This window comes from Carcharodon carcharias, chromosome 15 (assembly GCF_017639515.1).
Source record: "Carcharodon carcharias isolate sCarCar2 chromosome 15, sCarCar2.pri, whole genome shotgun sequence".
NCBI classification, from domain to species: Eukaryota; Metazoa; Chordata; class Chondrichthyes; order Lamniformes; family Lamnidae; genus Carcharodon; species Carcharodon carcharias.
In genome coordinates, this window is record NC_054481.1 from 9328780 (window position 1) to 9343576 (window position 14797).

Consider the following 14797-nt stretch of genomic DNA (forward strand, 5'->3'; position numbering starts at 1 on the left):
GAAGGAAGATACAACCGTCGAGAAAGCTATCTGAGCACCTAGTGCATACAGGTCCATTTTTAAGAAAGCGAACCGTGGTACAAAGAAAACCCCACAGTCCAGTTAGTTAAACAGCACAGAAACAGAGACACTCCTAGCCAAGGGAAGCAATATCCTAATCGACCAGTAGAGCGACCACGCCAGCGCAATGGAACAAAGCACCCCACAGGCAAGATCAATGTTCTGCAATTTCAGCCCCGTGCCTTCAATGTAACAGAATTGGACACTTTGGCAAATTATGCAAGCCGGAAACACCTAAGAAGACCCAAACGTATTCATGAGGTTGAGACAGCACATCGAGACAACACACAGCCATGCTTCTTGGGTGAGGTTAAAGATTGGGATTTTTGTTTTGGAATGTGGACATTTTGGTTAGTGGCAAACTTTAAATTGGACACATCCGTAACATCTTCTCGGACAGAGAACCATGGCTGGTGACCCAGTGGCTGACGCTGCCCACGACACCCCTGTACGGAGCGGGAGGCATAAAGCTCCAGATGAAAGAGGTGAAAGACACCCTGCAGGTGACACTGAGGTGCAAGGATAAAAGAATCTGAGAGACCCTGTTCATGGTCCATATCCAGGACTGTTCACTGTTAAGCTACAAAGCCTGTGTCGAATTTAACCTTCTGCAAAAAATTGACAGGGTCAATCAACAAGGGTCTGGCTCCAGGTATAAAATTGAGTTCCCTAAGTTCTTTACATGACTGGGGCGACTGAAAAAAGCATGCAAGATCACACTGAGGGAGGATATTAAACCTGTGTGCCTATTCATGCCATGAAGGATACCCATCCACTCATGAAACACATGCAGCAGCAACTTTGATGAGATGACAAACACGGGTCCATCTGTATTTTTGTCGACCTGGCACAGTTCAGTAAAACCTTAGCCAAAGAAGTATATCCCATGTCCTAGGCGGATGAAAGCCTGACTAAACTCTCGAAGGACACTGCATTTTCAAATCTGGACGCCAATATCGGCGTTTGGCAACTTCTCCTTGACGAAGAATCCAGGCTGCTGACCACATTCATCACCCGGTTTGGTAGATTCTGCTTCAACCGCCTGCCGTTTGGAATCACTTCAACACCAGAAATATTTCAACGCACGATGTCAGCCATTTTGCAAGTGTCCTGGGAGTCATTTGCCACATGGAAGATGTATTAGTTCACAGTACAACGGTGGAGGAACATGACGAGACTCACAATGGTCTGAGAACACCTGCAGGAAGCAGGGCTGATGCTGAATGAGAAATGAGTTCACATCAATTTGGTTCCTGGGCCACATCACCAGCAATGAAGGCATCACAGTGGGCCCATAGAAAACTAAAGCTATTAGCAAATTCCCAAATCCATCCTCAATTTCAGACCTCCAGCAACTCTTAGGTGGTGAACCAGCTGACAAAATTTTTGCCAAATTTGGCACAGGTCACAGAACCTTTGAGGCATCTGCTTAACAAAGACCAGATATGATGTTGAGACTCCCATCAAGAGCAAGCATTCACTTGCATTTAAGCGATACTGCTCCCCACCGACAATCTGGCCCACTATGACTCACCCACCGCCATAGCAGCAGGTGCTTCAAGGCACAGGCCTTGGAGCTGTCCTATTCCAGGAACAACTGGATGGAAGTCACCAACCTCTGTACTACGCTTCCTGAGGGCTGTCGGACATTGAGATGAGATACGCCGTCATAGAAAAGGAAGCCCCGCAGTCACGTGGGAATGCGAGAAATTTTCAGACTGTATCATTGGCTTCAAGGTCACAATTGAACAGACCATAGGTCACTGATCTCATTTCTGGAAGAGAAGGAGCTAGCAAAGATCCTTCCCAGAGTCCAGAGATTCCACCTACAAGATGGTATACGTCCAAGGTAAAATCCTTTCCCGGGCCACAGTGGGCCTTCCGACAAAACAGGGTGTCAGTCCCATCAAAGAGCTGCAAGCATACTCCCAGTTGACAAAGAGACACCTACCAGTGACCACAAGTAAACTCCAACATATTCTTCAGGAACAAATGCATGATGAGGAGTGTGCCCGCTTTCGCCATTACAGCCAACAAGAGTGACCACAACAGAGACCAAACAGCGATACCATGAAAGTTTGGTTTGAGCAACAAAACAATTTACTATCATAGACGATCGATCCCCTGATCTCAAATGAGCAGCTAATCATCCCAGTTTCCCTCCGGCCAGAGATCCATCAAAAAATACACCAGGGCTACCTGAGCATCACCCAGTATAAGGATGCGCCCAACCTGCTGTCTAGTGGCCAGGCATTTCCAGGGCAATTGAGGACACCATAGCAAACTGTCAAGTGTGTGTACTGCAATACCAAAGAGAGCCCCTTATACCCACACAGTTCTCATAGGAGAGGCTGGGCATCGACTTATTTGGCTTCAACAGCAAATCGTTTCTTATAATGATGGATTACTTTCCCAGATTGGTTGAGGTGAAGCAACTATATATGACTACCACGGAGACAGTAATTAAGGCACTGAGAGATGTTCATGAGCCACGACAAGATCAGACAGCCAACAATTTTCAAATGAGTATTCCGTGCACTTTCCCATCACACCCTGCTTCCACCACCGTACCAACTCCCCACAGTGGGGTCCATACTGTAAAGGCCCTCCTGAAAAAGGATGAGGATTTTCCACAACACGACTAACCTACAGGTCCACTCCATTACAATGCAGCCTGTCCCCAACCGAGCTCCTAATGGGCGAGAAACTCAGCACACAACTTCCAATCCTGCTGACAAAAGCTCATACCAGGGTTGGTAACCGAGGACTACCAGGACATTTAAGCAAGAGAGCAGCCCTACAGGCAGAAGCAGGCTTCCGCCTACAACAAAAGGTACTGCACGAGACACTTGCCACAACTACAAGACCAGGTCTGGATTAAAGACCTTGTGAGAGAAGGGGGCGTGGTACTATCATCAGGAAGGAGGATGACCAACCTCAGTTCTACCTGGTTGGCACTCCAAAAGGTACAGTCAGGAGAGAGGTGTTGTCTCTTCCCTAGATCGCCCATTCCCACAGTACAGTGGAGAGACGTCGAGGAAGGTATCCGGATTCAAGAACAACATCCAAATCAACAAAGTTTACCTGGAATGCAGAGCTTATCACTCCTCCAACAGCATTGTGAATGCAATATGGCAGGGTTATTAGGCATCCAGACCGGCTGAACTGAAGGGGGATGGCGGAGAAGACGGGGTAGTAATAACGGTGTAAATACATGGGGTAAATAGAATAACTTGCAATACATTGAATAAAGACTTGGGGGGAAAGTATAATATAAGAGTCTGGTACATATAAGATTAACATGGGACTTAGTACAGTACCGTCCACACTGTGATGTAAGAGAACACATGACCTGCACCTAGGGGGTCAGTCTAGTGTTGGACAGAGCAGTGTACACAAGCTAGCATGGACACGGTGCCTAGCTTGGACCCTTTACTGTATTTATGTACATAATTCTTGTAATTAATAAATACATATGGTTAACCTACTTAAGACTACAAAGAATTCATTAAGACTTACCGAATAATATCCAACACCCTATAACAGTGACCAACCTCCCAATTTTTCTCTCTTCTTTTGAGATAGACTTGAACTGTTCCTTGGTGCCAATGTGTGCAGCTGTTTGAGATCAGCAATGTGGGAAGTTGCAGGTGTAGAACGTGTGTTTGTCACTTTGAGCTGATTTCTGATGAATTGATGTATAAATGATTTTGATAAATTAATCCTCGGCTTTTGAGTATACAGAATTACTCAGTTGACATCATCACTTACTGCATAACTGTAAATCCCCACTTCTTGCTTTGAGTATTTATTTTACTTTCTCGCAAAGCCTATTCAGTGCAGGTGACAATAAGGTTTATTGCATAATAACTACATAAAATTAATTCAGAAAAGAACCTGCCCATAAAGTCAGCCATTATATTTTATAAATGCAGTGAAGATATTTTCCCTGCGTAGGCCCGTCCCAGTTCCTGGGGAACTTTGACTTGAGGGCTGCATTTTCCACTTGCGTTGTGCAGCTGGAACTTACCTGCTTCAAGAGGCTCAGCCATGAATCTACTCCCGTGGTACATCAGCCACTTTGATGACTGCCTGACTACAACTCCTGGTGCTGCTAAAGGCTGATACCTGTAACTGATTCTGGGACTGAATATGGGTACCAGCCTCACAAACAGGGAGTTGTAGCACTGAATTGGGTTGTACTTGGCTAGTCTTTCTATCATTCTTTTTGCTAATTATAATTCCGGTGCTTTGAAGACACTTCCCAATTTTTTGATCGGACAAACAATTTTATTCTTCCAGGTACGGCCTACTGATTGGATATCAGGTTCAAGGGGAAACAAATTTCTGAGAACAGCAGCTATTAAATATTAAATAGGTGAGTGTCTGTTTCTCAAGTTCTAGATTTTTAAGATCAAAATACAGTACCATGTTCCCCCAGCAGCTGTGCTCCACGCCTGCTTCCTGCTGAAACTCAAGAAGTTTGCAGATGACTTAAAAATTGGCCATGTGGTTGATAACAAGGAGGATAGCTATAGACTGCAGGAAGATATCAATGGGTAGAGAAGTGGCAAATGGATTTCAACTCAGTAGTGTGAGATGATGCATTTGGAGAGGTCAAACAAGGCAAAGGAATACAGAATAACTGCTGTGATGCTGAGAGGTGTAGAGGAAGTGAAGGACCTTGGAGTGAATGTCCACAGATCCCTGAAGGTAGAAGGACAGGTCACGAAGGTGTTTAAGAAGGCATATGGAATCCTTTTCTTTATTAGCTGAGGCATAGAATATAAGAACAGGAGGTTATGCGGGAACTATATAAAACATTAGTTAGGCCACAACTTGAGTACTGTGTGCTGTTCTGGTCACCTCAACAGAAAGCATGTAACTGCACTAGAGAGGGTACAGAGGAGATTTATGAAGATGCTGCCATGACTGGAAAATTACAGCAATGAGGAAAGACTGGATAGGCTGGGGTTGTTCTCCTTGGAACAGAAGAGGCTGAGGGGTGATTTGATTGAGATGTACAAAATTATGAGGGGCCTGGATAGAGTGGGTGGGAAGGGCCTGTTTACTTTAGCAGAGAGGTCAGTGACTAGGGGGCATAGCTTTAAAGTGATTGGTAGAAGGATTAGAGGGAAGATAAGAAAAAAAAATCACCCAGAGGGTTGTGGTGGTCTGGAACTCACTGCCTGAAGGGGTAGTAGGGGCAGAAACCCTCAACTTATTTTAAAGATGTCTGCACCTCAAGTGCTGTAACCTGCAAGGCTATGGACCCAATGCTGGAAAGTGGAGTAGGCTGAGTAGCTCATTTTTCAACCGGCACAAACACAATGAGCTAAGTGGCCTCTTCCTGTGCCGTAAACTTCCAATGATGCCCTCTTCCTAACCCACTAACTCTGTTCTTTGACTTGGAAGTGGATCATTATGAACATCAAAACTCTGCTCAGATGTTAAATTGCTTGAGAGCAATGCTGCTAAAAATCAACCTATACAAAACAAAGATTTGTTCAATACAGGAAATTGTTTTATTTTTTTCTTTGTCCTGGGACAAGTTGCCCAAACAGGAATAGTGTATTGTTTCCATTAACTAAATTCCCTCTTTACATGTGCACAAAGAGTTCTTTGCTGGCCAGTAACTGACAACATTTAGCCTTGCTATAAATCGTAGCTTTGTTTGACTCCAGCCTTTTCTTGCATAGTAAGCAAAATCCTCTGGTGGCTCCAAAATCATTACCAACTTCTAGTGCTTGTTCATCAAAGTAATGTGGAAAATGTCCTTGTTTTATTAACCACACTAGTGACTTGAAAATGATGCAAAAATTAATGTAGCTATGTTCATAGAATTCAACCCTCCCCCAAAATGGTGTCTAATCATTTCAACATTGGAATCTTCCTAACTTTTAGAATTTGGGGCTCCATGATTCAAAGCTGTTTTTCCCATATTTATGAATGAAGTCTATTTTCATGCAATATAGAATTGTTTGTTTCCTCTGCACTAAAGAAATGTTTGAGTTCAGCAAATGTTTCCGTTGAATTGTAGCATCCACCGTGCACTATACGAGCCACAACTCTTCACTTCATTCTCCACTTTCTGTTGGTTCTGAAGTCTGACTCCTTAAGAAGTCAAAACTTCTGAAACAGATATGCAGGTCGCATATTTGGAGCCTGGAACAAACTTCCTGAAAGGGTGGTGGAGGCAGGTTCAATCAAGGTATTCGAAAGCGAATTAGATTGCTACCTGAAAAGAGAGAACGTACAAGGTTACGGGGACAAGGCAGGGGAGTGGGAATAGGTGGAATGCTCTTTCAGAGCCAGTGCAGACTCGATGGGCCAAATGGCCTCCTTCTGCACTGTAAAGATACTGTGATACTGTTGCACAACAGGATTACTTGAGACCTTCAAATGGTAGGAATCCCGAAAAATGCCAAATTTCACAGAGCTGGAAATTTTGTCTGAGGGCAAATAAATACAGCAACAAACTGGAAATTCTTAAATCATATTCTGTATATTTCAAGTATGTACACATTCCTTCCAAGCCTATTGGCTCTTCAAGGTAATGTTGGTATTGTGTGGCTGTTTGATCAAAGGAAGCTATTTCCCATCTCTCTAGCAATACTTCAAAGAAGTAAACGCATTCAGCAATACTGCACTTCCTACTGTGTGACACCAGAAAAGCAATTTAACAAACTTCAGCAGGAAAAGCAGAAGGTGCTGTACTTAATAGCAGGAAGCAGGATGACTGAATGAACAAATTGGGTTGCTTTTGTTACTGCAAAGAAAATTTAATCTCTTTTTTTCAATTATCTGAAGTCTAACATTGCACTTTCGAGCTTTCTGCATATCACAAAATGAAAAGTTGAAGTGATCAAAAACGATTTGTTACCAGGAGAGCCCACGTGCGGGGTTTGTTACCAGCTCAGCTGTTTCCTACCTGCTTCAATTCTTCCCACTTGTGTTAATTGCAGATAAAATATTTTTACCTGACCTACTTGTTCCTGAATTCCTAATGAAAAGTAGCTTTCTTAAAAATAAACTTTTTTAGGAAGGGGAATAAAAATTCGAAAAGCGTGTTGACTATTGTCATTTTTCCTCCCCTTAAATGTTCTCTCTCAAATGTTATATTTTTGACCCTAAATAAACTAAATATACTTTTGGGTTTCAACAGGGTAATTGAATCCAAACTCTATTAAAAACACTTGAAACCAAGGTAGCAATGAGACCTTGGTTTAATGCATTTTAATCATATTGCACAACCCATGACATACAGTAACCAAGAATTACTGATATAGACAGGTGCCCAAGGGAGGAATCAGCAAGAAAAGTTGTAAGCTTGTAGTTCTATTCTGTTTACATTGGTTCAAGCTAGAAGTTCAAATCCCCTGATGTTTTGTGCATTGAGCCATTTATACTGTTGGTAATGCCTTGGTGTCGTGATGATAACATGCCAACATGTTCTGGTTAATTTTAATTAATATGTATCATGTTAACCCATTAATTCATCTTGTAAATTACTATTCCATCCTTTCTCGACTAGTTTATTGTGTTTGTAAGTCTCCTTATCATTTCCTGACTGTTTGACTCAGCGCCCAGAACACATCATGTCTGTCCTTGTAGATTGAGTCTATTAATGTCTGTTCACAGTTTCTAATCTTGTCCTCATCATGACCTTTTAGAATCTGTAATAAAAACTAAGCTCTTAGTTTTATACTGTGCAAGTGACTTTAATGTTGAGAAATGTTTTATGAAGTTATTAGAATTGTCAGTCTTCCTAAATGGCCCACCCTCATCTATACAAAAGATGGTAGCTATTGCAGGGTACAGTTCCTTGTTTCTAACTCATATGAGCACAGACTATTCAATAATGGAGGACACTGGAGCTGAACCCAAACCATCCACTGGCATGTGCACACACTTTCTCCAACAGGTATCACTGGAGGCAGCAACCCAGGATAATTTCCTGCCCACTCGCACCTTTGCCATAAGATGCTAAAAACAATTGTAACCCTCCAACTACAGCTCAAAATGTAACCGTTCAAACCTGAAATCTGCCAGTCTTTATAGCTTGTACTGTGCCTGATGGTGCTTTTAGCCATTAAAGGAGTTGCAAGTATTGTCTCTAATTATACATGAACACGTTTTTACAGAAATAGGATCAGCCATTGTTTCCTTTTCATTCATACTTATACTGCATTTTTACAAGTTCTGCACAATAGAGAAATGTGTTTGATAGCAGTAAACGACTCTGCCAATGTGACTTGCAAAGAAAAAACTAATGAGCTTTGGAAGACTGTTTCTGGTTTCCAGATTCCATTAAAAACCTACCTAGTTGAAATCAACAATTACATTTTAAATACCTTTTCCAAGGAAAATTTCAGGATCCTTTGGCTTATATTTACTACATTTGACTCTGCGATACCAACAGAATTCTGTAACACACATGGCCATGAGTATTAAAATCTACTTTTGCCAATTGCTTGCTTTTCTTCAGTGGTGCCGGGTATCTGGTTTTTGCATAAACTTTATTGCTTCTCTGTTAGATGAGGAGATTTAATAATCTGTAAAATGTACACATTCCCTTTACTCTGCTCATTATGTTTATTATGCTTTGTATGGGAAAATTTGCTCCAATAAAGATTAAGGCCCTTCATGGAGAGATTAACTTCCTGGGTTCCACTTCTTTCAAATTGACATAAAGCATAATGTCCATCTGGGCCATAAATATTTTAGAAGTGGTCTCTTTAGAAGGTGTGATTATGGAATTTATATTTTAATTAAATTATTGCCTCTTAAGAGAAGTAAGTAGAGAATGCAGCACCAATCTGCCTTTTCAGGTCATTTGGGAATCTCATAAAGTCCCAGTCACAGCTACTTACACATTTGTTTAATGCTGTACTAAGGCCAATGTATCTCCCAGTCCACAATTCTCTCACACTTGGCAGTAGCAGTGAAGTAAACCTTTAACTAAAATTGCATTTAAAATGTACCGAATCATTCTACTCTGCCGAGCTTTAAGAAAAGCTCCTTTCTGAATCTAAGTATAAATTGATTTGAAGGCACTTGATGATAATCCTGTTGTTTTCCTCGTCACTTATGTGTTACAAACTATAGATTTCTGGTATTTTAATAGGAAAAGTGTCCGCACTGTCTGAAAAAAAACTAAAGTAGGAAAACCTAATTAATACAAAATCATGGGTATTCACAAAGCAGTTCATTTTATCAGGGTTCATCTTGTCTAGGTTTGAGAATACCACCGCCTATCAAAATAAAAATTCTGGCGGAACGAGAGGTAATATTTTTTGTAACAAGCAGTTTGTAAATTGAGATACTATGGTATGAATTGAAAGCAGTGTTATGTAACTTCAACTGAGTACTTTGTAGTGCTTTCTATTTCATTTACTTAAAGATTAAAGGGTTCATTACAATCGAATTCTGTGTGGATTTGGCATTGTAAGTATATATTAGATTACATTTGGATGATTATTAGCTAGTCTATTGAAGGGAAACTGAAAGCAATAACTCTGGCATAGGTGATATTAAAACTCCACCGAGTAGAACGTTAATGACTTTACACATCCAATAACCTGCAATATGAAGGGCTTGGAAACAAATATAAAAATATGAAGAAAATATTTCTTCACGGTCCGCTTTCCAATATAAGCACAAACACAAAACATCAGCTGAGATTTGGATTTATTACTGTGTAGTTTGTTAATACAGAACTTGCTGTACAGAAGTTAGTACAGAAATTGCTGAAAGCAGAAACATGCTGTTGAAACTTTTCGTCCTGCATTTATCAGGATAGATGCCAGAATACCAAATCTCAAAGGTAACAACAATTTATGCTGCATGAGAAAACGGTGCTATTGGTTGGGCAAATAGATTCTGATTGGTCGAGGCGTTGCCTTGGAGAATGCGCCAGAGAACAGTTATCCCCCAAGCTTTTGTTTAAATTCAAAAAAGGCAAGGTGACTCAGGTCGAGGTATTGCCATGAGCAATGCACCAGGGAACAATTGACCCCATGACTTTGCTTTGTTTTTTTTTAACCTGTAATATCTATATTTAGCTCTTAGTTACATGGTTTGCTTTTATATAACCTTCTGATTTGAGAAGTTGTTGTAATCTTATACAGTATTGCCTAGCTCTATGCAGTTAAATGTTCTGCATGATATCAAGAGAGGAGTAACTAAAAATCTTTGGAGAATGCTCTCTTCTGTCTCCCTTTTTGGGTATCACTTTCTGCTGTATGAGCCAAGATAGCTGCAGCAAATGAGGTGAAATTAGGTAATGAGACCTAACACTGTCTTGCTTTATGGCATAATTTTCCTTGCCCTCCTGCCCTTGTTGGGACCGTCAATTGCCATTCCTTCCTAGCCGGTGCATGCAAATGCTGGAGGGGCCTAGGTTTCTGACCCATTTTTCTCCTGTCTGCCCGTTTCCTCAGTTCTCTCGGGAATTCCAGACAACAATGTAAGCCAGGGGTAGCAATGTGAATGACCCTAAGTCCCAGCCACCCTCTCCTAGTCATCATAATGTCTCACCTGTTGAAGCCCTTAAACAGAGCTCTTCAGTGTATACTTGACCTAACATTCAGGACCCTGTGCTCACTTTAATTAACCTTTGATCCTCAACTTGTGCTGAGCTTGGTGCTATTGCAGCACTGTCTTTATCTTCCTGGGGTCTCTGGTGAGAATCCAGCTCAGCCTGCCATGATTATCACCCTTGACCCAGGAAACTGGGCAGAGTCAGGACATACATGTTGCCCCAACCCTGTATATCAGGAAAATCCAGCCCCATGTGTCTTTCAAAAGAGAATTACTGTTGATATTAAATGACCTGAACTGCTTGTGAATATCTTGCATGTTTAATTGGGTCATAACTGCTTAAGAATGAATGTTGTCAGGAAATGATATTTTGAAGAGAAAAAGCTTGGAGGCTGGCAAGTTGAGCTGTATCCTGCAGAACCATTATCTTTTGGTGCAACAAAACAGCTTGTTTGCTCATGCTTTTGATGTGTATAATTTAATACACCAGAGTTGCTTTGAGGGATTTTGGCTTGTCACTGAGGCACATAGAAGTTAACTATGTAGTAATTGGTATGAAATTACCTCAGGGGCTAGAAAAGAGAAACATACCAAATTTAAAAGTTGCAGTGTAGGTTGGTTGGCTAGAAGGCTAAGTGAGGGAGTGTAGTAATTGTAAAGAATTTCTCCAATTTTGTTTTAGTTGCAGTGAAAGCGGCACCAAAGAATGTTAAATAAATGTGATTAAACGCTAAATTAAAGATAAGACCTTGTTAGGGTTGGAAGGGGGAGGGTGGGGTTCAGTTCTGCTGAACCCCTGCCCCGCTTTTCTATGTCCCAAAATTCTGCAAGGACACTGTACTCACCCATACCTTACAGGCACTACCAAAAGAGACAGGGCTGGCGAGATGATGCCACCAGTTAGAAATCATGCCAGTTCTGCCAGCTTAGAGTTCACCTGGAAATTTAAGTATTTTTGTGCCTGGATCAGATCCTAGTGGGGGTGGTGCCAAAATAGTTCAAAAGACATTTTGCCTTCGGCAATTGATCACACATTGAATGATTTGCTGTAAGGAAAGTAGAAAATTCAAAACTGAAACTTTATTCAAAAATAATAGCTGGAATGGTCCACATCTCCCAAACCCCCTCCCTGGATAGAGTGGGATGGTACCTCTGGGAAGCAGTTGCTCCCATGAATGGATGTTGGTAGTAGCCTGGATAGCCACACAATTGACATAAACAAGCCCAATATTGGGATCTGGGGCAAGGACAAGGGAAGATTGCTAGGTGCGCTTCCAGTGGTGGAATGGGGCCTAGGTGTACTGAATTATTTTGATTTAATTTTGCCACACTTGCACACATTGGATCACCAAAGGCTAAACCAGCCCCTTACAATTTTTCAATCAAAATAGAAGTAAGCAGCAACAATAAAATCATAACAACTGTTTTTTGTTCTCTTAGCTATGGGAAATTTCTAGAAAATTGGGGCGACTGTCTAACAGTGCATGTACCACTTTATCGATTGGATAGCATGAAATTCCTTGCTCATTCTATATTTTGTCAAAGTCTCTTCTCCAGTTTTCTCCCCTCTGCAAATGAAAATGACACTTAACCTGGATTTCCTTCTACCTATACCAATTGCCCAAATGACCATTTTTCACATCTGAGCCCAGATATGTGCTGCCAAACTGGTCAGTCAGTCATGGAGCATATCGCATCCAATAGAGCAAGATTTCCTCCTTTTCCAACTCCAAAACACTGAGGCCACATGTCCGAGCTGCTGTCCTGGTTGAGAACAGATAACTTGGTAAATATCTGGATTGGGCTTTGAACCTTGCCACCACAGGGCTAATACTATCTCTACCTATACAGCCATTGGAAAGCTTTTCTTCTATTTTAAGATAGTTACAGAATGTTAGTGCTGCTCCAGACCAGCAGTCTCGCAAACTCTATGCAGAGTTATTTCTGTAAAATAACTGCAGCCTATGAAAGCACTCACTGACTCAAAGACTTGTTACTGACGTCAAATAAGTTGGCCATTTTTCAAGTTTGGTAGTCAATCTGGCAGGATTCCAAGAACTGGAATGAGAAGGTTTTTCCTAACGGCTTTTTCCCTGACTAAAAGGAATAATATACATTGAAAATGCTTCCACTGTCCATTTGGTATAGTGCATTGAAGATACTGGCCACTTTTGTAGTTCTAAAACAGTAATCAAATCAAAGAGAATCAAGCTCGAGTAGCTTAGTAAGTCCTCAATGTTTTTTCTTTTGCTTTATGCTCATCAGAGTTTTAAAAAAAATACTGATGCTGGACATTGAAATACTTTTCTCTTGAATCACTGTCGGCAACATTCACTACTTGTAAGCTGGACTATTGTTCAACCAACATCAAACAATTCCTGCTACATCAGTGTCACATTATCATCCCCCACATGCTCAACCCCTGATCTCCCAGACTAAAGTAATTAAATTTGACACTCAGGATGCTTTTGTGCTGTGTAAGATATGTGCTAAACTGTAACTTATCCATTCCTCATGCATTGTCAAAGCCATTGGGAAAGATAATTTCTTAGGTACCCTAGTTTCCCCCTGAAGCTTGGAAAGTTTACATTCACATGTCAGCTGTGGCTCATCATACCACTCGTGCCTCTTAAGTCGAGGACTTAAGTCTCATTCCAGATACTTGAGTTCAAAATTTACATTAGTAATCCCACTGAGGCACTGAGTGTCATGAAGCTATTAATGTATATAATATTATTGGAAAATATTTTTCTTTTAAAATAGGGGTTTAGTCTGTGAGTGTGTCTTAATTGGATTAAAGGCAGCTAATCTGGGTGCCTTGATTTTTGAGATGCAAGAGCAGTAGAGTACATTTGTATTTTTTTGAAAGGAACATTCAAGAAGGAGAGTGAAATCTGGCGCCTAGCGAGCAGAGACCAAGCAATATGATTATATTACTAATAAAATTGGTTCTATGAAAGGTGTTTTATTGTTAGAAGAGACTGATGCAATGAGAATTTGCATTCAATGAGCTGTGCTAGGTATAACTTCAGCAGTTTTGTGTGTGCAAGCAGAGGCAATGTAAGATCAAAGCAGCTGTTTAAGCCGACAACCGTCTCCACGGAAACCAAAGTGAAAGGAACGTGATTTTGAATTTGTAAGGTGAAAATGCTTTGCCTGGTGTCTGCTTAAAAATCTATGGGTTGCTGTTGCCTTAATGGAGAATAGTTAGGAATTTGTTAAAAGTTATGATAGTAGTAATTTGTAGCCATGTTTATGTATTTAACTTGTGTAACTTAATAAAATGTTTCATTTAGTTTAATATAAAACCTCTTGAGAACTGGTGGTCTGATTCCTGAATTTAGAGTTGCATATAGGTTAAAAACTATAGGTTATGACAGTTATTTAAAGTTTCCTTCTGGCTTTTGACATAACCCAGCTTTACCAAAAGGCTGTCTCATAACAGCAGGGCAGAGGCAATGTAAGATCAAAGCAGCTGTAAGCCTCCAACTGTCTCCACAGGAACCAAAGTGAGAGGAACCTCATTTTAAATTCATAAGGTGAAAATGCTTTGCCTGGTGTGTGATTAAGTCTATGGGTTGCTGTTGCCTTAATGGAGATTAGTCTGGGAATTTGCTAAAAGTTATGATAGTAGTAATTTGTAGCCATGTGTATATGTTTATCTTGTGTAAATTAATAAAATGCATCATTTAGTTTAATATAAAACCTCTCGAGAACCGGTGTTCTGATTCCTGAATTTAGAGTCGCATCTCAAACATTCCACTTAAAAATATGGGTTATGACAGTTGCTTAATGTTTCCCTCTGGGATTTTTAAACAATTCAGCTTTAACAAAGGCTGTCTCGTAACAATTGGGGGCTCGTCAGGGATTATATTTCTAATTCCATAATTGGTTTGGAATTAGTGAATCTTAAGGTTACGAGTCAGGAGTTGGTGAGGTATTTTAGAGGTTGTAAGACTGCAAGATGGCTTTGGCAATTGCTAAGATTTGTCTGGGAGTAGTAGAGATAACTCTGGGTTAGAAAAAATAACCAAAAGTAAGTTAATAGAGTTGGCAGATAAGTTAAAACTGGGATTACCTGCGGGGGCCAGGAAATCAGATATAATTAAAAGTATAGCACAGCGTCTACAGTTGGAAGTGAAACCTGGCACTAGTGAGTCACAGCTGGAGGTAGTGAGACTTCAGTTACAAATTA

The 14797-nt window shown here is 40.8% G+C and overlaps 1 protein-coding gene across 1 annotated transcript in view; it reads left to right on the forward strand.

Moving 5' to 3' along the window:
- mrtfba (myocardin related transcription factor Ba) overlaps positions 1 to 14797 on the forward strand; it is a 283562-nt gene that overhangs the window by 107555 nt on the left and 161210 nt on the right. Inside the window, exon 5 of the mRNA XM_041206102.1 lies at positions 4363 to 4438. The gene's annotated coding sequence lies outside the window, so the exon portion shown is untranslated. The remainder of the gene's footprint in view (positions 1 to 4362; positions 4439 to 14797) is intronic.